The 22738-nt window shown below is 45.5% G+C and overlaps 1 protein-coding gene across 4 annotated transcripts in view; it reads right to left on the bottom strand.

The window, feature by feature from the left end:
* Positions 1–22515, bottom strand: part of JAK2 (Janus kinase 2) — a 78970-nt gene extending 56455 nt beyond the window's left edge. Inside the window, exons 1-2 of one of the 4 annotated variants that reach the window (XM_040988889.1) lie at positions 22268–22515; positions 12858–12945 (exon numbers count right to left, since the gene is read on the bottom strand). The gene's annotated coding sequence lies outside the window, so the exon portion shown is untranslated. Of the gene's footprint in view, positions 1–12857; positions 12946–13395; positions 13803–22267 lie in introns of those variants that run through there. The other 3 variants (XM_040988887.1, XM_040988888.1, XM_040988890.1) reach the window with 3 other exon arrangements.
* Positions 22516–22738: the final 223 nt, after the last annotated feature.

The raw sequence follows: 22738 nt of genomic DNA on the forward strand, positions 1-22738 counted from the left end.
CCAACAGATGGGAGGGTTCTCTCTGCCTCTGTCTCTAAAATAAGACAACAGTAAAACTGTAAGACATATAGGAGGATCAAAGAGCGACCCTGGCAATCTCTTAACAGGAGGTCATATGCCCAGAGCAGCAGGGGCGGAGTGGGGGAGGGACCCCAGAGTGGAGCAGGTGAACAGGAGGAGGCTTGTATCCCAACCCTGGAGACTCCTGGATCCTCACCAAGGACTATCAGTATGGGCACCAAGGACTACATCCCAACTGCCAAGGAGACCACGGTGAATTGGAGTGCCTTCAGAGGCCGAGAACTCTGAGGTCACCCACCCCCATTTGGATCTACCACAGGGGATGGAAGAAGTCCAAATCCTCCCTCACAGTATCCAAGGTCATCGGAACAACAGCCAGGAGCCCTGAGCAGTCCACAGAAACAGAAGAACAGTAAACTTTCTTTGGCACTAGGGAGAGGAGCTTTCTCTGGTCCTTAGTTCCAATTTTGGATCCCCACTCTCTCTTGCAATGACCATCAGGGTCGCTCCAGAGCACCCCCCCCCAAAACAAACAAACAAACAAAAAAAATTAGAATAGATAGAGAACAGCAAGGAAAGCTTAGAACCAGACAGGAAACAGTCAGCATGGATTCACATATACCATACTAGGTAGGACACAAAGATTAGTTACTCCTCACTAAGGTATTGAAGATCTCTCTGCACACCCCTCCTAAAACTGTCCTGCACCTCAGCTGTTGACATATGCCTTGTTGGAGTTATAAGCCAGTTTAGACTATCCTAGAATCTGCCAAGTTCAGCAAAATTATGCTTCAACACTATAAACTGCTATATACTAAATGAAAATAGACACGAGACAGCTGAATAGTACCCTAGAGCCATTTTAAGGTGTATAGCAGCCGGTTCTCTATATAAACTCAAATTGAAATGTTAATGAAGTAGTCAGAGGATGTGGTTAAGAACTTGCATTTTTTTTAACATATTGGATACTCAATACCATGTCAATTAATTCCATAATGTTGTAAATTGTTGTTGATGTTATGTTGGGGCTTTCAATTGATCGGGATGATATTCTGCCAGCTCTACCTTCAGACCAGGGATGGTCTCCCCAAGTAACTGTTGAATTCATCTGGACAATAACATGCTGGACTCTATGCTTGGTATATGTTTGCAATGAAAGAATCTCAACTGAATTTGAACTGTAATACTGCAACAAAGTGGAGGAATCCACCATGGGGGGAGGGCACGGGGAGGGGTCAGGGGAATCCCAGAGTCTATGAAACTGTGCCACATAATGCAATGTAATTAAAAATAATAATAAAAAGGAAAGTCTCTGAACCAGTGTTGTGGTGTGAAGGTTCAGCAGCTGCCTGCAATATTGGCATCCACTATAGGTATTAGTTCAAGTCCCAGACGCTCAACTTCTGAATCAGGTCCCTGCTAGTGTGCCTAGGAGAGCATAAGAAGATGGCACAATTGCTTGGGTCATGGTACTCATCAATATGTGGGAGAGCCTGACCTGGGGACAGGCTGGATTGGGCTAGGCTGTAGCTCCTGCCTGTTTACGCAAGAGCCAGGCCTGGGGGTGGGACTGACCAGGCAGCCGCGCCCACTGGTACATACATTGGATGGACTGAGCCTGTCCCTGAACCAGATGACACACACGAGAGCAAGGGAGCAAGGTCTGAAGACCTCCCAGGTGAAGTTCTTTTAGGGGGCTCCCCAACTAGACTGCTGCGCTTAATCCCTGCCCTCTGACCTCAGGGAAAATCACAATCAAATGTGGTCTGATCCTGAAGCATATATTGCAGGACTGGGTCACCTCAGCTGCTGACCCCTCTGCAGGAATGGAGAGCAGACCCAGATGAACAAGAAAATAAATAAATAAAATAAAACCAAGAGAGCCAGCTCATCAGAGTTAACAAAAGACCGAGTATCTAATCAAAAGATGAAAAGAACAGTTGGAACACTCCAGACTAGAGACTCTACGGCAAGTACCTCGGTCTGGGGGCACATGAGGATACACAAGGACAGCCAATAGGTCTTACAAAGAATTTCTCTCCTCTGGTGTAGCAGAGCTGACAACTTCTTAGAACAATCAAGACCACTCAAATAGCCCTCTACACCAGTCTGAGCCCCTAGGCACTGATAAGAGTACCACAACAGGAAGCCAGTTACATTGTCTCTCTCTCATGCCCCAAGGACAAAGGAGGGAAAACAAACATCTCGTCAATGTCCTCCCCTCCTAACACCAAACCTCTCCGTCCTCATTAAGATCAAAGGCATGAGCCTACCTGGGTCTCTAACCTCCTCACCTTTGTAACAAATATTATTACATTTTTTAAAATAACAGAAAAAGGCCCTGGCACGGCAGCCTAGTGGTTGAAGTCCTTGCCTTGCTTGCACCAGGATCAGATGTTGGCACCAGTTCGTGTCCTGGCTGCTCCACTTCCCATCCAGCTCCCTGCTCTTGGCCTGGGAAAGCAGTAGAGGACGGCCCAAAGCCTTAGCACCCTGCATCCATGTGGGAAATCTGGCTTTGAATCGGCTCAGCTGCAGCTGTTGCAGCCACCTGGGGAGTGAACCAGCAGATAAAAGATCTTCCTGTCTCTCCTTCTCTCTGTAAATCTGACTTTCCAGTAAAAATTAATAAATGCATAAAAACAACAGGAAAAAAATATATAAATACCATAATCAAAGTTTTAAAAACATAAAAAGTATGCTACAAAAGTTTACTATATTTATACAAACAATTCTTAAAAATCAGTAAGAAGGGCCTAGCATAATGGCTTAGTGGCTAAATCCTTGCCTTGTACACACTGCCATGCACATGGATGCCAGTCCATGTCCCAGTACCTCCACTTCTCTTCCAGCTCCTGACTTGAGACCTAAGAAAGCAGTAAAGGACAGCCCAAAGCCTTGGGATCTTGCACCCATGTAGGAAACCCAGAGGAAGCTCCAGGCTCCTGGCTTCATATGGGCTCAGCTCCGGTTATTGCGGCCACTTGAGGAGTGAATCAGCGGACAGAAGATCTTTCTCTCTCTCTCTCTCCCTCTCTCTGTAAATCTTCCTTTCAAAAAAATAAATAAATAAATTTTTTTAAAAATCAGAAAGAAAATGAACAAAGAATATGAATGGACATCTTACAAAAGAAATGCTAACAACCCCACAAACATAAACATGATTAATATCATTAATAATCAGAGAAAAATAAATTAAAAATGAAATATCGTTTCTTCCTTATCAGATTAGCAAAGATAAGAAGGCTTGCAATACCCAGTGCTGGTAAAGCTATAAGGAAGAACAAAGGTATCTCGAAGACTTTGTTTTTGTAAAAAATACAAGAATCACAGTGTGCGCATCCAAGATCTCTAAGAAACACTGTTTGTAACAGTAAAGAAAATATGCAGTGATTCTCAAAGGAATCTTTAAAACTGTTGCATACTTAGCTGACAGAATGTTATGAAGGCATTAGAGCTGAAGTCGGTTTGCAATCACGTATAAAATAACATGAATGAGCAATCTGAACAGAGGGGGGGAAAAGCTGATGCTTCGGGGCTGGACTGCCCAGCTTCCGGCTCACCGTGTCCTCAGGGCACACACTGCCTCCTCCTTCCTTATCCCGACTTCTGCTTCGCACAGCAGGAAGACCTGCTCAGCCCAGATCTAATCTCACCAGCTGTGTTCCTCAAGGATCACCCCGAGCAGAGAAGCAGCGCACTGCCATCATCCTAAGGACACGTCCCAGAACCAGATATCAGAGACCCACAGCTCCTTCAAGGATTGCCCAAACTGGCACCCTTTCCTTGCAGCCTCCTACAAAAAAAAGGAGGAGGGGGGAGGTGATTCTGTCATCTGCTGAGATTAAATGTTCTCTTTCCTTCACCTCAAAATCTTGACTTGTTATTGGGGACGGGGATGGAGTTTTCCTCTTAACTGACCTATTCTCAGCAGTATACCTTGCGCACAGCAGAAAACAGACAGTAAAGACATGTTTAATACCTGATGGTGCTAATGTTTGATTTGATGGGTGATGTGCTGTACACTGATTACTCTGTGGCGTGTGCAGGCAAGTGAATGACTGAGCGGCACCCCGAGTGATTCACCCATGGTGACAGATCGACCCATCAGCCAGGTAAGAGAGCAGGCAACAAAGAGAATACACAGCTGATCAAACAAGTGGCCCCGGGAGTTAATAATAACTGAACAATTGAGCTAGTGACCAACCAAGAAATGACTAATCAAGCATGGAATTATGAGTCAGTAAGTGATGAAGGAATAAGGGTTGATGAGTGAAACGAAATGGGTTGAATTAACAAATCTCTAATGATCGCAATGTGAACAACTCCATAATACAATACTGAATTAAAATGAGTCGGCTTGCAGTGAACAAGATGACCTTACACATTGAAAAAACATTTGAAATTGAATGTAAACTTACTACTAAGCAAAGACATCTAGAAAGATACTAAAACCCACTCGTCAAGTTCTGTCCACCGCAAGAAGCACCTGTAAGTATGTTTCTCCCTGTTCCCCGAGAATGATTAATTTTATACAGATCACTTTTATTCACTTGAATTTTATTGGAAGAGACGTTCAAATCTTATATACTACAATTACCTCCTAAAACTGTGTATGAAACGACCCAAATAAATGTATCATGTATCTTAAAACAATGTCACAATTCTTACATTTAGGCAAGGGATGATGAATATTTATGATGAATATTTAAAGCTGCTGAAGCCAAATTTTTCAGTTTCACATTGGACCCCTGAACAAAACTGAAGCCCTGGCTTCCTGCTTAGTAGAGCGCTGGAAAGGGTCACTGACTCCCCAGACTGAGTCCCTGGCCTTTCCCTAAGCAACAAGACAGACTGCAATCTACTCCTTAGGATCATGCCTAAGGATGATTACAAAGCAAAATGAAGATTTATGATTCTATATAAATACAACAATATATGTAATTATATATTGTACACAAAAGAATGATAAGAAAAGGGGGGAAATGTTTCAAATAGATCTTTGAAAGCTTTTTTTTTTCCTTCCTTAAAGTACCACTTCAAAATGATTATTTTTCAAGCCCATACCGTTGCAGTGGAATTCATGCAAAAGAGGAAAGAGACCTTGGTTCTTGTCATACGTGAGAGGAGAATTTTCCAGCGGATATGCATTAAAGAGAGAAACCTCCTGTCACAGCCATCAGGAGGTGGTAGGCTTTCAAGAGAGGAAACTCAAGACAACAGCAGAAGTGGTACCTGACAACATGATTAGGATAAAAACACTGGTACAACAGCTGACAATCACAGGCAGAATTCTAATCCTGTCTGCTCAAAACAATATGCAAAGATAAATTAATTAATAAAAGTAGGGGGAAAAAAAACACCAAGGATAAATCTTAGCCTCTCATCCTTCCATCAAGAAACAGCCTAACTCTCCCACCTTCTTAAATCTGAATAGGTTTCTGACATATTTATAAACCAATAGCATGACACAAAAGTTATACACGGTGCAACTGGAAAGGATAAATCATTCATAAATACATAGTCAGAAAGAAATGAAATGCTGGCTTTGAAATCTCAACTCACTACATGAAAAAAAAACCTTACCAGCTTTAGGACCTCGTGTTGTGAAAAAGTCCAGGCCACATATGCATGCTCCAATGAACAGGCAACTGTCAGCGTCTACTCCCCGGCAGGTAAAGGAAGCTCCTAAGGGTCGCAATCTCTCTCCAAGCTGGCAAGATCGTGCAGGTCCCAGACACTGCGGAGCGGAAGCACACGCTTCCCTGACGTGTCCCATCCAAGCTACTAACCCACAATAATCTGAGACGCCACACAGCATTTCTTTCACAGAGCTAGTTTCTTTAGGGGGAGGGGGCTAATTGTGTTTTACAACAGTGGCAAGCGGAATAACAAGGGGTCTTCTAGAATGCTCATGAAAATGTTGCATTATTTTTAAATGAATGGATTTCAAGAAGTCTTATAGCCAAATACATCTTTTATTTGTATTTTCAATGAACCATCATAGATAATGCTGAAAATGATGCCACAAAGGGAAGAAGTAACACAAGAAAAAAAAAAAAGGGAGAAGGCAAAGACTCCTCTAGTCAAGTGAATCTGGAGCCCTAAATGGGTCACTGAACAGTTCTGCCATTGTAGAAAGGAAAGAGGCAAAGAGGAAGAGGCAGGAAGTTCTAGTCTTCTTTTTTAGGAAGTTCTATCAATGGTGAATTCTTTTTCAATCAAAATATAGAGATAAGAACCAAAAGACACTGTGAGATTTGAAAGCAGTTTCCTTGGAGAACAGAAATCAGAGACTTAGAGGTAGGGGCGAAGGAATGGGAAAAGCAGGGGCCTGCCGGGTTTGTTAAAAGCACTGGCGAGCCATTTCCTTTTTAACTCTAACATATTTCACCCCGTGATTCTTTTTAAGGTAATAAAACACACAGTCCATTCCCTTATTTTTAAAATGAGAGGAAAAAAAAAATGAGAGCGAACAGCTCCACGGCTTGCTCAAAATCGCATACCACACTGACAGCAGGATAAGTCCCCGATCTCTGATTTGCAAAACACAGCATGATCTTCGTATTACCAAAACATTATCTCATAGCATTATACTTCACCATCAGAATTTATTAGACTAAAATCATTCAGTAAGCAATAATGAATACCTTTCTTCCAAAAACTAATACAGAAGAAGAAGAAGAAGAAGAAGCAAGCAGTAAGCTATACAAAGGAGCTCCAGAAAATTGGCATCATACATGGGTAAAGCATGCAAGGGAAACCAAGAGCTGATGAACCATTCCAACATGGATTACATCATGGGGCCACACTGCATGGGCATCACAATAGCTCGTGTTTTATTTTGTCCTAGCCAGTCCTCCTCAACTGGAAATTCAATTATTCTACCCTTAGTTTTATGAGTTATCTATTAAGAATTTCGCTTCCATTTCAGGGACAGGGTCTACCGTTTGATTTACACATCGCTTGTCAAATGCTTTGTTTGGTTATGGTGTGGGTGTCCCTCTGATGTGTATGGGGTGTGGGTTTGGTACTCAGTGTGGTAATATGCTGAGGTGATAATGATATCTTTAAGAGATCATGTCTAAAGGCTGGCATTTGGCACAACAGTTAAGCTGCCATCTAGGGCATTGCATGCCATACCAGGGTGCCCAGTTTGAGCTCCAAGCTCCTGCTAATGCATTCTCTACAGGCGAGAGGTGATGGTTCCAGTACTTGTGGTTCCTGCCACTCACACAGGAAGCCCAGATTGAATCTGGACTCAAGTGTTTCGTCCTAAACCAGCCCTGGCTGTTGTGGTATTTAGGAAATCAACCATCTAGTGGCAAATCTCTCTCCCTTTCAAATAAAATAAAAATAAAAATAATTTAAAATTTCTTTCACATAAAAAGAAAGAGGTATTCTTAGTGAGTGGTGTTCAGGTTGTTGAGGGCATGGTTTTAAAACAAATTAAGGCAGCTTTCATGGGATTCCTAGAGTTCTCCCAAAAGCCAGCTATCACACAAATGAATCTGACCCCCCAGATCACTGCTCACTGGTGTCCAGTTCTGAGTTGTGATCTTTTCCTCCCACAAGGCTCTGTTGTTGGGAGGACTGCTGGCCGTGAAGTCCTGAACCAGAGATATCCTGATACCTGAGTTATGCCTGTGAACATCTGCAAGTGTAAGTTAAATAAATCTCCTTTCTGTATTAAGTCATCTGGCCTCAGGTGCTTCAGTATTGTTCCAAAAACTGGATTTGAAGGAAAGCTGTAACCAGGGCTAAAACTATGAAAGCAGCTTCGGAGTTGAGTAGCAGAGGTCAGAAGACTTCAGGTTAGGAAAAGCCTGGAACGTTATGAGCAGGGCTTGACAGGCAATTCGGGTAAGGATTCAGAGACAAGAAGTCTAGGGGAGTAGCCTCAGGTGGAAATGAGTGTCCACCAGAAACTGAAGTAATGCCACACGCACCAAGAACCAAGAGGCTCTGTGCCCACATCCTAACACCTGACCAAGGGCTGACTTGTACAGTTGTGGAATAGCCTGTTTGGTAGAGGATACTGCAAAGCAACAATCAATTTGCAAGTGGTATTTGGGTTTTGCTGGCTGCTTGTAGTAAGTTCTCTGATGAAATTTGGAGGCAAAAGGAAATAGACAAGACTTGGAAAATTCATCATCTGACCAGGAAAGGGGAAAGGAGAAATCCTATAAGGATATGAGAAGACAACCTGGAGCCCACAGAGAAGAGGCGAGGTGTAAAAGCCTATGGTTGGATACGTTTCAGTCTGTCCCACAATAATGCATGCGTTGGAAGCTTGATCCCCAGGGTGGCAGCATTGGGAGGTGGCCTTAGGCCAAGATGGTGTGCCCTCAGACAGCCCTGGAGGACCCTGGTCACTCTGGCTACCTGTTTTATAGTGTGATCCTTCCTGACATGCTGTGATCCAACATGATCTGGCACAGCCAAGAAGGCGCTCACCAGGAGCCAAACACACCTTGTCCAGTTTCAGACTTTAAATCTCCAGATGTGTGGGCTAACCAAACTTCTTTTCTTGATTAAGTTAGTCTACTTCTGAACACAAGCTACCATAACTTCTTTACCAAGTTGCAGTCATATGTCCCACTGTCTATTTCAACATGCCTATTCTGTTGTCTATAGGTCAAAAACATGGGCTCAATTGTCTAGATTGCCTCAACCACCTACTCAGAGTACTTAACCATCTATCATCAACCCAGTTCCAACCCTTCATCACCAACTCAGGAACTTTGGACACATTTAAAAACCCGTCAGGTTCTCGAGGTTTTTAACGCACAAAATGTTAAGATGGACTGGCACAGACATCCTGAGATGTCTTCAAGTTCCAACATTGATTAATTTCCCCCTTCACTGAGGACCAAACTTGGAAGTCTTTTTTTAACTACCCCTTTGTCATATCTTCCTTTTTGACTGAATCCATAACAAAGTCTTGTGACATCAAGTCAGAATTATTTCCTGTAAGTTCAAGTCCCATCACTTCAGGCCCAGACTTTTTCCCACATCTCTGCATCTCTTCTCTTTCCAGTTCATATTATAGCTAGCACAGGTGCCACTTTATTTTTCCTAATATTATTTTAACAAGCTCTTTTTTCCCAATTCAAGATTTGTGATGGTTTCTCGTTACTCACGGTATGAAGCATATTCTGCTCATCCCAGCACCAAAAAACCACCCATAATATAACTGCAATCTATTTTTTATCTGATTTCTTAATAGTCTCTCATATAATCTTAATTTCAGTCAAGCTGTTCAATGTACTATTCTTTGAACATGTCGTCCATATTCTACCTTATATGATATGCAAGTCACTTCCTTTTATGAAGTGACTGCCCTGCTTTAATTCTACCTCCTTTTTTTCCTAGAGAATTCTCTGCTCACCTCAAGTCTAAGTGGTCTCAAATATCTATACCTTTTATTATTCATCATATCCACCCCCCCCCAGTTGTAACTCTTCAGGGAACCTACTTCATTTTTTTCATCTTTTTTTTAATCTTTGGGACATGGTTAAAAAAATATCTTCTCCCACCATAGATATTTATGGAGTAAAGTTACATTTCAATATATAATCAGGCAACATCCATCAAATGTTAAAACATTATGGAGCTACAGAAATATGTAAAAAGAAAAAAAATTAGCAAGAAACACTTTCACAAATTGTGCAGCATTTCAACTGGGAATATAGTCCTAGTTACAGCTGTAGGAAAAACAATTATAACAGCTAACAGTTAAGAATAGCTTAATATGCTGGGCTTGTGAGGTTTTAATTCATGAACTCACTTAATTCTCCCTACAATCCTATGGGGAAAGTACTACAATTCTCCCTTTTTCCAGATTAGGAGAGCAAGGCACTAGTTGTTCCAGACCTAATAAGCGGTGTAGAAGGACATTAGACTTGCATGGGAGAAAGATTGAGTCTATCAGCAACAGAAGAAGCATGACTTGCTTTTCAAAACTCCTGACCTCCACTTCCAAGACAACAGCAGGAAACACGTGCCGAGAACCCCGACACAAACCACAGGGCAGAGGTGGATCAGACAGCATGTCCTGAAAGCCAGGAAAACAACGTTCAATTTAACAGGTCAAAAATGGCAACACAGCCAAGATGTGAGGGTCAGAGAACGCCACAATAAGAATTCTCACAGTGACAGCTCTATTGAGAAAAAACCGAAGGAAGATACATGGAAGTCCAACAGGCTGATTAGATTCTCCGTATGCTAAGCCCAGATGGTCAAGGCAGGAAGGCAGGAATCAGAGAGGCCAGAAAACATTCAAACATGTCATTTGGGTTAATATACATATAAATGAAAGAGCCAGCTTAAACATAATATCTAAAGGAAAGCCTACATGATCAGGAGAGGAGGAAATTAAGGCGCATAAACCATGATTGGCACTTGGGGCCATGTTATTACATAGCAGCTGCAGCAGATTGCTGGAAAAAAAAAAAAGATTAATAAAAAAAAAAAGCAAACAACAGAATTAGTTACAAAGTAAAAGAACTGAAGCTCTAAAGCTATTAGCAGGAGGAAAATAAATGAATCTAGCCATGATTCGCTGTAACCAGCATTATATTTTATTGGAAAAACCAATTAAACAGGAAGGCAGGAGGTTCTCGAGACATCTTCATCCAGGAATCCCTTAAGAGTCTTAGCAACTTAGGCCAGAAGAAACGTGAGGAAATCTTCAAAATTGTTCTTGAAAAAAAAAGTGGATGAATTCCAAAAAATTATCCGTGAAAATAAAATCTAGTATTTTCCCACAAACCTTTCTATCTAAAGTACTAGGATTCTTCATAGGTGATGTCCTCATACCTTAAAAAAAAAAACACAACTTCTCCAACCATGGACTCAAAGTCGACTCTACCACACAGCCACTTCCTGTTCCACGCTGATTTCCACACCTCAGTTTGTGTTTTTTGTTTTGTTTTGTTTTGTTTTGTTTAGCAGAGCAAGTTCTAAGACGACAGCTTTACAAACAGGTGACATTGCAGTAACGGATGTTGGTATACAACACTAAAGCCGAACCACCTCAGACTAACGGTTCAAGGAGCTCACTGCTCCTTTATGCACGTGGGCACACAGTTTGAGACAGGGGAGACTGACCAGGTCCCCCAAAAAATGTAGTTGGAGAGGAGCAAGACAGGTTCTTAACACAGTTTAACCACAAGAGGGCAGCACCACAGCAGGTAGGGGCATCAGATAGGGGGCTCAAGGCAAGCAATGAGTTAACCCTTCGCCTGCTCACCATCTCCAAGTTCTTTGGCCCTTTATATGGAAGAGGAAGAAACACTGGCCCTGGCAGAGACATTCTGCCTTTATTTCGTTTTCCTCCTAACAGCGCAGCCACGAAGGCAGCCAAGACTCTGACGGTGGCCAAGCAATATAACACTTTGCATGCATCTCCTCCAATCCTCACAACAACCTCCAAAGAGAAGCAAGGCTCAACAGTTATTTTGTTTTAAGATTTATCTACTTTCATTGGAAAGGTAGACCCACATGGAGAAGGAGAGACAGACTGAAAGATCCTCTGTCCTCTGGCTCACTCCCAAAGCAACCACATCGGCCAGAGCTGAGCTGATCTGAAGCCAGGAGCCAGGAGCTTATTCCGGGTCAACCACACAGGTGCAGGATCCCAAGGCTTTGAGCCATCCTCTACTGCTTTCCCAGGCCACAAGCTGGGAGCTGGATGGGAAGTTGAGCAGCTGGGACACGAACTGGTGCCCACATGGAATCCCAGCGCATGCAAGGCGAGGATTCCAGCCACCAGGCTTCCCGGAAGCATGGGGGCCCAGCTCAAGGGCTTTTAAACCATGTGAGTCTCAAGCATGAAGAGTACAATGATTCCAGCCCATAAGCGACTCCAAAGCCAACACTCTTTTCCAGTGCTGTTTCCAAAGGCTTCCGCCCGCCATCAACAGGCAGGTGGAGAACAGAAAGACGCCCTTGTCCCAAAGCGCGGAGGACCAGGCACCAAAGGAAGCACATGGCTGTGACTGGTCCCTCACAGGTGTTCGCTGAAGGCAAGCCCAAGCCTCAGGTGCTCACACAGCCAGCCGCCACGCAGTCTTCCCATTCATGCATGGACTGTTAGCTAAGTGCTACGCACATGGAGTTTGCACATCAAAAAGCTCACTAAAGCCACTGTCACACCTGAAGTGGTACAAGCCGAGCCAGGCATTGCAACACAAGCTTCAGGAACCCGACAACTCCCGTTCCCAGAGCTATTATGAAACCCAAAGCAGCTGTCGTCTCCCTTATTCCCACTTGGGGTTTCCTTCAGCACATGTCTCCTCCCCTCTCTGACACATTCAGGCCGCTCCTGGTCCTGTTCATTCAAAGAAAAGGAGTTTCCTCCCTGACAGAGTAATCACCAACCGGAAAGCCAACCGGGTAAACTCAACCGACCACAGCAAGCTTGGGCAGATTAAAAAAAAAAAAAAAAACAAAAAACCATCCAGGAAGCAAGCCTCCTAATGTGGGAGCAGAGACCCCCAGGACCAACAGCCAACGGCCTCCACAGCATTTGAGAAGCGTTTCTGGGCAAATTCTGGCCGCTGGAGCTCAAAGGGTCAGGGCCAACACCCCAGTTCCCCCCCCTGCACAGCCACCGCGGATCCAAGAGCGACCCTCGACACTGCACCCCTCCAATTGCTCTCCTAGGGCAACACTGAAAAGTTTAACACTCTGCCCCTAGTTTTGCCTGAACCCTGCCTACTAAGCAGCAACACGCCCTGCCTGTCTACACAAGCCCGTGACACCCGCAGCCCCTCTTCGCAGAGGGAAGGAAGCCGTGGGGCGGGGAGGGGGCAGCCAGGATGGGTACCCACCGTCGGTGGCCGAGGGAGGGAGGGAGGGAGGGAGAGCCTCTGTGCAGAAAACACTTCACATCTTGTTCTAGTTGCCTGCTTTTGAAACCTACAAAAAAATATAGATATATATATATATTTTTAAAAAACAGCAGTTAAAACCCAATAGAAAGAGATAGTCTCTTCTAGGCTAAAATGTCTTAAAATTTTACAAGAGGGGTAAGCCAGGGGGTGGTGAGGGCAGGCATAAGGCACCCACGGATGCAAGCAGCAACCAACATACTGCTTTCTGGGTTTCCTCTAAAGGAAGATTTTTTTTTCTGACACTCAAGTTCATCGCCACTAGCAGGATCGGGGGGGGATGGGGATACGGGAGGCGGGGGATCGGGAGGGTGGGAAGGGGTTGGAGAGATAGCTGCTGGTCCCCCCCCTCCACCCCCTCCCACGCTGCCCCCAGAGGCCAGGCAGTGATAACGCCCACCCCATCGGCTGCACCGATAAGGCGCCCGGGGCTCCCCGCAATCCCCCATCCCCATGCTCTCAGGGAGGCTGGTCCTACCTACCAGGCGCCTCCGGCTTGGGCCAAGGTGTCTTGGCGACGCCCCCCCGGAGCGGGCAAGGGTCCCGAGCGTCCGCCAGGCTGGGCCCTTCGGGAGGGGGGGGCCCTCCCGTGCGGGCTCGGTTCCCCACTCACATCCCTGGGAGCGCAGCGACCGATCGTTCGGGGCCTTCTTCCTGTGCCCCCCCCGGGACGGGCCCAGGCGGGGGGCGGCGGCCGAGGTGCCAAGGGAAGGGCAGAGGCGGAGGTGCCAACTTCCCCCGCCCCGAGAGAGCCGGGCGCCGGCCCAGCCTGTCAAGCCTCCGCCGCCGCCGGGAGGCCGTTAGCCGCGGCCGCTGCTGCCCCCTTCTGCTGCTCTTCCTCCTCTCTCCTTCCTGCAAGCCACACCACTCCCACTTGGGGCAGCCGGGAAGCCGTCACGGCCGCAAGTCTCCACCCTCTCGCAGGCCACACCGTCCTTGTCAGCGCCGTAGGCGACAAGGCGACGCTCCCGTTGGCGTCCTCCCACCCCCGCCCCGGCCGGGAGGGCGGGCGGCCTGTGGGTGACTGACTCAGGAAGCCGCCTCAGCGGCCGACAGGGAGAAGACGGCGCGCGCGGACGGCGCTGGGCGCGCGCGCCCTGCCACTGCGCATGCGCCGCGAGGCTGGCTGCCTGGCTGGATGGCTGCCTGGCTGACTTGCTGGCTGACCGGGGTCCGGCCTCTTGGCGATGCGACACGGCCTCGCTGCTACCGCGGCCCAAAGCGAGACTGACTGGGTGGAAGTGGCCGAGGAGGGCCGAGCCCCGGGAGTCCCGCGGAAGGCCGGGCCCTCTCCGGAGGGGAGGGTGTCTGAGTGTGCCTGCCCTGGAGGCGGCCGGGAATGAGTCAGCCGGGCCTACGGAGGAGACTTTCCCCACCCGTGTACTTGGCCCTTTTCTGCTTTTCGCTTCCACGTTCCGGCTTCTGCAGGGACCTCTTCTTCCCCTCCTGAGCCGCAGGACGCTGGGCACCCCCCTACTCCCCCTCGAGGTGGGGAGCCCCGGAGGAACGCGCTCTCAGGGCTTTTGCTGTTGGCCTGCGATGAAATCCCTGACTCTGCAAAAGGGCGAGGATGCCGCGAGGTGCCTGGCAGGCTGCAGGCTGGCAAGCGGGCCCAGCGTTTAGAGAAATAACTTCCATGGTCCCAGTGAGCCCCATTCATTCCCTTATAAGTACTGAGAGCCTACTAGGTACACGGGACTGTATAGACGCTCCACCCCAACCTCCCGGACACACACACACACACACAACTGTAATTGCATAAGATGCTGATGTGTACCGGCCACCAAGAAAATACGAAGTAATGGGGCAGGAAGTGAGGGGGAGTGTGGGAGTGTGCTGTTTCCCAGTGGGCAGGCAAGACGTCTCAAAGTCTGGGGCCATTATGAATAGAGATAGAAAATAAAACAATGAGCCGGACCTGTGAGTCTCCCAGGGGAGGAGTGGGCGTGGAAGAGAACTTCAGGTTGGGGGGACTAGCACAAAGAGACGCTGAAAAATGGCCGGGAGCTATGTTTGGCAAGTTCCGGGACAAGGGGAGAGGTCAGAGGTCAGTGTGCCTGGAGGACACTGAAGGATGAAGTGTTTGGCCCCTTTCACTTGGTAGCCCCCCTCTGTCAACCTAAGGGAAGTGAGCCACTTAGGGACTTGGCTTAAGGTCTACCTTAGGTTGAATGGCCAGTTTTTACTATCGGGCTCTACTTGGTGTTGAATGCCTTATTTTTATTTTTGTTCTCTTCTGCGAGACCGATTGCCAAAGGTCTTTCAGTAGATGATAGCAGAATAGGAAATGACTTGAATTTGTGCTGATTCCTTTAAAATGAATAATTGATAAAGCTGGGTGTTTTTTTTTTTTTCTTGATAACAGGGAGGGATTTGTAGGGAAATTGCCTAACTATGGCTACCTTCTTCCAGGTACAAGAGGCCAGAAGATCCTTCTTTTAAAGAGATTAGAAATGGGAGTTGTGAGTCCACGACAAATCTCAAATCTGCCCAAAATATAAAATTGCTAACAGCAACAACTATGGGTTCCCTTTTTCCTGCACAACAAACAAAAACTATACTGAGGTAGACACCAGAACAAAAGCCCAAAGTAGTGAAGGTGATCTTAATGTCATGGTTAAAAATGAAAAACATCCGAACTGCAGAAATGGAGGTGTTATCTAATGTGAGAAAGGGCGGGGGAATACCTGTTGTAGAAGACTAAACAATTTAGAAACGAGGCAAAAGCCTTCATTCTAATGAGTGCTAGTAATAGACTGGCATTGTGGCACAGCGGGTAAAGCCACCACATGTGATGTCAGGATCCTCTTTGAGTTCACTTCCCGGCTGCTCCACTTCTGATCCAGCTCCGCACTAAAGGCCAGGGAGAAGTGCTTCGACTCCTGCCCCTTACACAGGAGATCCTAATGCAGTCCCTGGCTCCCGGCCTTGGCTTGTCTTAGTCTTGGCAGTTGCAGCCTTCTAGGAACTGAATCAGCACATGGTAGATCCATTGCAATCTCTCTCTTTCCCTTTGATTTCTAAATAAAGCTTTAAGTGCTGTGTATATTTTTGCAATGCTGCATTATTCAAGTAGGCATGATATTTTTTAATATCCACAGTTTGTTGGCCTAAATATTGAGAATATTTTGTGAAGGAAGATAGTTGGTTTTTTTTTTGGGGGGGGGGGTGGTGTTTGGATTGGAAGGCAAAGAGGTAGAGAGGGCCCTCCCATCTGCTGATTCACCCCCTACATGCCCACAACAGCTAGAGTTGGGCCAGGCCAAAGCAAGAAGCCAAGAATTCAATCTACTAAGCCCCACGTGGGTAGCAGGGTCTCCAGTACTTGATCCATTACCAGGGTGCTTTAACAGAAGCCTGGAACTGACAGGGCAGCTGGATCTTGAAACCAAACACCCTGAAATGATATATGATCATCCCAAGTGACATATTCAACACTACGCTAACCACCTGTCCCTCTTTTTTTTTTTTTCATATTAGAAACCTGGGTTAATGGAAGATAAGATGGATAAGGGAAATATATTATCCCTAAGCTTATTAGACTAAGAAGTTTTCACTTCACAGAAAGATGAAGTAACTTGTGTAGTATCAAAGACTAAAAGTCACTCTCCTCACTAAGGTTGGCTACCCTGAGATGTTGAGCTTTTTCCAGTCTGTGTCTTAAAGAATTTTTGAGTTTTTTTATATGATTCCTGCTGGTGACTTTCACAGTAGTGACCTGTTCCCAGGGCAAACACTTCAGAAAGTTTCCTCTTATATGCTAATGGGAAAGGACAATTCCAAGGGATTTAACCAAGTTCTTCCTGACATTCGTAAAGATGTGAGCTCCATAGCTACACACTGAGATTCAGAATTGATTGTATGGCCCGAGCCAAAAGGTAGACACTAATGGAAATGACCAGTGTGTGGGGGGGGGGGCTGTGTGTGGGGTCTGCCTACCACACTGGGCTTCCACCATGGAAAGGCCTGGTAGTAGTATGTCTTAATGTTCACTCCCAAACCCAACACCCTTACAAGGCTTCGGTTCATTGACTGTGAGATGAAACCTGGTTTTCTGTATCGCTTTTGAATTCTTACGTAGTTTTAATTTGAAGACAAGGCTTTCAATCCAGGACCAAAAGTTTAAGAACTTCAGTCTGAGATTCTGGGCAACAGAGATTTCAATCGGGTTCACCAATAAGTCACTTAAATTGTCTTAGGCTTTCATTTTCACATTAGTATGAGGATAAGAATAGCTCTGTCCAAAGAGATATTTTGAAGACTAAATGAAAAAGCGTTTTAGGGGCTGCTGTGGTGGCACAGTAGGCAAATCCTCCACCTGCAGCTCTGACATCCCACATGTTCCCTGGTTCTAGTCTTAGCAGCTCCCCTGCTAATGGTCTGGGAAAGCAGCAGAGGATGGCCCAAGTGAGAGCTGGCAGAAGCTCATGACTTCCAGCTTCAGACCGTTTCAACTCTGCCTATTGTGGCCATTTGGGCAGTAAACCAATGGATGAAAAATCTCTCTCTCTCTCTCTCTCTGTAACTCAAGTACAATAAATACATCATTTAAGAAAAAAAAACCAGTATTTTAAAACCTTTAGCACAGTTAGTAAATATCTAATATGGCCATGGAATGCCAATTTTACAGATAACAGCACGCTGGGAGGTGTCAGCAGTACATTGAATTCTCAAAAAATGTCCTGAAACATTTGTCACAATTAGAGGACTGCACCACACAGAACGGGAAGGAAATGAGCTGAGTTGTTATGAATGCAAAGACCTGCATTTGCAGATTTTTGAAACTAATGTCACTAAATGATGATGCCACGAAGACCTCATTCTTAAGTGTATTATTAAATGTGAGAGCACAAATGCAGGAAAAACCGTTAGAAGGCAAAACCAGCTCAAATCAAGATATGGAAATAGATCCCAAACTTAGGAGTTCGTTTGTTTCTTTCCGGAAGGAAACGGTAGCTGGACTCAGGGCTGACTTATTCAGGGCCCAGGTTGACTGAGCAAAAAGTAAAGGCAGGGTGTGTGAGTTAAGCTAACAAACATGCAAACATTTTTTTTTTACAAGTACATATCCAAAATATTTCAGGACCGCTCATTTTTGTTCTTTTTTTTTTTTAATTAGGTTGACTACATCAAAGAAATTTTTCAAAACATCTGCACTTCAGCATATTCTTGTCTTGACATTAATCGTCTCATCTTTCCTTATAGTCAAAAAGGCACAGATGTTCCTGGCAAGCAACACTTCCTTCCCGGGGGGAGAACCAGAGCAGTTACACTTCCCTACGTGTCAGCTCAATCAGTTTTCCTCGCTGCAAACTAGGAAATGATCACGTCCTTCCAGTGCCAGTAATCATGTGGCCAGCTATGCTAAATGTCAACCGCACCTGTGCTCTACATTTTAAGAGTTTTAAACTTAACAGCATGATGGGGGCGGGGAAAGTAGCTGATGGCTCAGTGGCTAAATCCTGGTCTTGCAAGTGCCGAATCTCACATGGGTGCCAACTGGAGTGCCAGCTGTCCCACTGCCCATCCAGCTCTCTGTTTATTGCCTGGGAAGGTAACAGAGAATGGTCCAAAGCCTTGGAACATTGTACCCATGTGGAAGACCCAGGAGAAGATCCTGGTTCCTGACTTAGGATCAACTCAGCTCTGGCCATTGTGCTCATTCGGGGAGTGAACCAGCAGATGGAAGATCTTTCTCGGTTTCTCTCCTACTCTTTGTAAATCTGCCTTTCCAATAAAAAGAACAAATGAATCTTTGAGAGAGAGGGAGAGAGAGAGAAAAAACTGGTACCTACTTACTGAAGGTATTTTTCTTTGTAAAATAGATTCCCACCAGGACTTACTCTTAAAAGCAGCAATTTACCTGACATAATTGCTAGTTGGTAATGCACTGATTCCAAGGCCTAATTTAGATGACGGGTTCTGCTCTCTTTCTCTGAAAATGTCCTCTTCATCCATAGTAGCCAGCTTCAAGCGCCTCAGTTTTTGTTTGTGGCTGTGCTTCTCAACTCTGGGACGTAGACCCCGGGCTCGAGCTGAACCAGCCTCTATCACTTAAAAGAAGGTTATTGAGGCTCTGAATTTAAGATTATTGTGGGATCAGACTGCCATCCTTGTGCGTGGAGTTGCATAGAAAGTTGGTTTGCTGTAAGAGAAAAAGAACGACAGAAGAAAGAAACAAAGGGAAGAAAGAGGAAGGGGGAGAGGGGAGGGGGCACGTGGTATGGGGCCTTATAGCTTTTCAGTTTCCTCTTTCTTGCAAGGACCAGCAAACCTCCTGCATTTGGCATATTAGAAATACTTCCTTATAAAAATTTCTCCTTTTTTACTTAAACTAGATAAAGTTTCAGAGTATTTACAGCTAAAATAGACTAGAGTAAGAGAAGTCTCAATCCACTGATGAGAGGAAGATACAGTCTTTCACAACGGGGAAAATGTTTTTTTGACTTTTTTTTTTAAAGATTTTATTTTTATTATTTTTTTATTGGAAAGGCGGATATACAGAGAGGAGAGACAGAGAGGAAGATCTTCTGTCCGATGATTCACTCCCCAAGTGAGCGCAACGGCCATGCTATGCCGATCCAAAGCCAGCAGCCTCTTCTGGGTCTCCCACGCGGGTGCAGGGTCCCAAGGCTTTGGGCCGTCTTCGACTGCTTTCCCAGGCCACAGGCAGGGAGCTGGAAAGGAAGCGGGGCTGCCGGGATAGAACCAGCGCCCATATGGGATCCCAGGCGTGCAAGGCGAGGACCTTAACCACTGCGCCACCGCGCCGGGCCCGACTTTTAAAAAAAAAAAAGATCCAATGTACTCATGCATTTTGGAAGTTTACCTTCAATCATAAGGCCAAAGAGAATCTGAGATATTCCCTGAAGCCTACAGGTTCTTACAAGACCCACTGCAAAAGGGCTGTCAGCGGACACACCGGGATAGGTGATGACTTGAATTTATGCTGACGTCCTGGAGTGAACCAAAGCTGCGGTTTTCTCCTAAATGGGGGCGGGAGCAGAATCTGCAGGAAAATTACATTCTTGCAGCTACTGTTCTAAAGGTGAAACATGCTAGGGATAGCATCACCTACTATACCCCCACTGTTCTCGTTCTCCTGCCCACTCATACCTTCTTCATCCTGTGTGCAACTCAATCATTGTATACATTTTCTGGACTGTGGTGATATGAATTGCTGTGATCACCCCACTCCAGCTACAATACGAACTCGGATTAGGTATGAACTTATCAGATCAGTGTGCTGGGCTACTGAGTATTTCACTGTTGCCTAAAAACCTATACAACTGAACCAGGAAGTATGCCATGGTACATTTCTCAATTTTAACTTCTACTTCTGCCTACTGCCTGAATACAGCAACTCCAAATATCTACAATTTGCTCTTAACCAGACATTTGTCTTCTCTTTTGCCATTTTTTTGAACCTCCTGCCTTCTCTATCTGAAGCTCTGAGTTTGCATCTCTCTCTCTTTCTCCCCGCCCCCCCCCCAACTTAAATGACATTTATTTTTATTGGAAAGGCAGATTTACAGAAAGAAGGAGAGAGATAGAGGAAAGATCTTCCATCTGCTGGTTCACTCCCCGAATGAGCACAATGGCCAGAGCTGAGTTCAGTCAGGAACCAGGATCTTCTCTTTGGACCATTCTCTGCTGCCTTCCCAGGCAAAAAGCAGAGAGCTGAATGGGAAGTGGAGAAGCCAGGACACAATCCAGCACCCATATGGAATGCCACACTTGGATGTGGAGGATTAGCCAGTTGACCCATTGTGCCGAACCCTGAAATTCATGTTAGGAATGCTTTTAAAGATTTATTGTTTTTTTTTTTTAATTTTTATTGGAAAGGCGGATATACAGAGAGCAGAGACAGAGAGGAAGATCTTCTGTCCAATGATTCACTCCCCAAGTGAGCGCAACGGTCAATGCTATGCCAATCCGAAGCCAGGAGCCTCTTCTGGGGTCCCAAAGCTTTGGGCCGTCCTTGACTGCTTTCCTGGACCACAGGCAGGGAGCTGGATGGGAAGTGGGGCTGCGGGGATAGAACCGGCGCCCATATGGGATCCCGGGCGTGCAAGGCGAGGACCTTAACCACTGCGCCACAGCGCTGGGCCCCATGTTAGGAATGCTTTAAAGGCCACTGAATCAAAATTCTTTATTCAAGTCATATATGTTAAGTAATTGTTGTTAATAATTTCACACAGGTGTGACATGCACGTTAAGCCACCACTTGGGAGGCTCCCGTTTCATATCAGAGTGCTGGCTTGATTCTCTATTACTACGTGTCGCTGATCCAGCTTCCTGCCAACAAACCTGAGAGGCAGTGGACATTAGCCAAAGTATTTGGGTTGCTGATGCCCACGTAGGTTCCTGGCTATTGGCTCTGGCCTGCCTTCCCCCTGAAGGCATTTGGGAAGTAAATTAACAGGCAGGAGAACTCCCCTTCTGTCTCCCCTTCTTCCACTCTGCCTTTCATATAAATAAATAGACCATTAACTGAAAAAACCTGGTCAAACTTAAAGTCAGCTACAAGAGGATGAGAAAAATGGAATTAAAAGACAGGTGGTAGACCTGACACGATAGCCTACTGGCTAAAGTCCTCGCCTTGCACGCACCTGATCAGTCCTGCTTCCCAATATACTTCCTGCTTGTGACCTGGGAAAGCAGTAAAGGACTACCCAAAGTCTAGGGCCCCTGCACCCACAGGGGAGACTCCTGGCTCCTAGCTTCAGATCAGCTCAGCTCAGCTCTGGCCATTGTGGCCACTTGAGGAATGAATCATTGGATGGAGAGGATGGAAGATCTTCCTTTCTGTCTCTCCTCTGTAATTCTGACTTTCCAATAAAAATAAATAAATAAATCTTAAGGACAAGTGGTGCAAAAAAAAAAAATTATAATATCCATGAAGAGTTTTTTCCAGTGAATTTTTTGAATATGCCTCATACTATGGGTTATTTCCCACCCCTCACCAAAAAACTATGGAAGTCCCATGAATGTGACCTTTTTCAAAAATAGGGCCCTTGTAGAGTGGAGTCAATGAAAGGTACAATCATATGCCAGTATGATTGGCCTACTTGTAAGAAGACAGACACAGGAAGAAAGGAGCCAAATGAAGAAGAATCAGATTAGAGTGATAACAGCTACCAATGAGGACACCTCAGAGTGCCGGAAACCCCGGGAGGCAAGAAAGAGCCACACCCTGAAGGTTGCATTTGCAGGGAACATGGCCCTGGGAACACTTGGATTCTGGAAGCAGAGACTCCAGAACTATGAAAGACGATCTCTTGATTTAAGCTGCTTCACAGTGGAGAAAGCTACCATCTCAAACTGAAATTGACAAAAAAACATCCTACCTGGAAATGATGTTCTCTTCTCCCGTCTGTGCCTCTCACAACACATGGAGAGGGTCAGCCATCCGTAGTTTTACATCGCTCTTTTTGTGTCAGGTGACAGTGAACACACACCACAAACTGAAGTAGCATTTGACTGTCACCTCCACCTGTCACGGAGCAAGCATAAATGGCTGTTAATTGTCTTCAGGCCAACTCTTCAGCCGAGTACTCTCATGCCACAGGAATTTTCATATCATGTGTCCATTAAGCCTTTTCACTACTCACAGGAAATACTTGGGGAATCAACAGTGTCACCAAGTAAATTGTTTCACAACAACGATGACTTTGGGAAATTTTCGAAACTGCAAACTCCTAGAACGGATATGTGTTCAGGCTCATGAACACTTATCATTGTGCATTTTACCATGTGTTGTCCTTAGTAAGGAATGGTGTAGGCAAGTCACCTTTTCCCCATTTACTTTCCTTAAGTAA

This window comes from Ochotona curzoniae, unplaced genomic scaffold (genome assembly GCF_017591425.1).
Source record: "Ochotona curzoniae isolate NIBS_2020 unplaced genomic scaffold, NIBS_Ocur_1.0 contig_50, whole genome shotgun sequence".
NCBI lineage: Eukaryota > Metazoa > Chordata > Mammalia > Lagomorpha > Ochotonidae > Ochotona > Ochotona curzoniae.